General features: G+C 34.9%; 1 long non-coding RNA gene across 1 annotated transcript in view; it reads left to right on the top strand.

Annotated features, from left to right (window-relative positions):
* LOC106876349 (uncharacterized) overlaps positions 1–1,140 on the top strand; it is a 284,852-nt gene that overhangs the window by 219,708 nt on the left and 64,004 nt on the right. The gene's annotated exons all lie outside the window — the stretch shown is intronic.

Below are 1,140 nucleotides of genomic sequence, written 5' to 3' on the forward strand. Positions count from 1 at the left end.
TATATATATATATATGCATATGAAATAATATTGCTTGTCATTTATCTTAAGGAGTTAGGATCTGCAGTCTCATTGCAAATTCTTAATTAGCTTTGTGTCTGAAGATTCGTACCGGCGCAGCTATTTATATAACCAAGTTCTCTGCCGATAATCACAAGTATAAATCAAAAGTTGCGCTCTGAATATAGTATCTACGTCTGCTGGACAATTATTACTATCACTATGTACACATTCATTTCTCTTGGATATAGGTAAGTGGAAACTGTACAGAAGCCTGTTGGATTTATTGTACTTGTAAATCAAGGATGACGTTGATTCTACTCGAGAATAATTAGTTAAGATTACACGTGTCTTTGGAGTACTCAGCCACTTCGAACTCAATTCAGTGAGAAAGCTGTTCAGTTGATCGAACAAGTGGGTACTCCTATATTGATTTTAACGGAAGTGTCTTTCATGTTGTATGTTAGAAGCGTATGAAGAATCTAATATCAATACGTGGATAGTTTTAATATTATTTTATGTCGCGAAAATCTGTATATTAATGATAACTCAGCAATATGTTATAGTAAATTAACTTCATTGTAATGTTTAAATATTATTTCATTGTCATTTTCGAGCAGAGTTTACGCAATATTTCTGTGAAACATGTAACCTTCATACAATTATGCACAAAGACAATTGACATGAAATTTATGAGCAAAGCATGAGATGATAAGTTATGTAAATGGCATAGAGATCTAACGACCAGTAACTAGATTATTGGTCAAGAAATATGAAGGTCTGACATAATATTAATGATTCATGGGTTTTGGTCTTGTATTATTACATTAACAACCAATGTGCTTGGGGAATTGTTGCGACATTAATGAAGAACAGAGCGTAAGAGTTAGTGCCGCCTCTATAATGGCTATACTTAACTTATTAATATATAACTGTGGTTCCGGTCAGTCGCAGAGATTAGGTGTGAGCACATCACCGACTTAACGCTTCCTACAAGTCTTAGGCCAATACTCTTTGACTCTTTTACTTGTCTCAGTCATTTGACTGCGGCCATGCTGGAGCACCGCCTTTATAATCGAGCAAATCGACCCCCAGGACTTAATCTTTGTAAGCCTAGTACTTATTCTATCGGTCACTTTT

Source organism: Octopus bimaculoides, chromosome 4, assembly GCF_001194135.2.
Source record: "Octopus bimaculoides isolate UCB-OBI-ISO-001 chromosome 4, ASM119413v2, whole genome shotgun sequence".
Classification (NCBI taxonomy): Eukaryota; Metazoa; Mollusca; class Cephalopoda; order Octopoda; family Octopodidae; genus Octopus; species Octopus bimaculoides.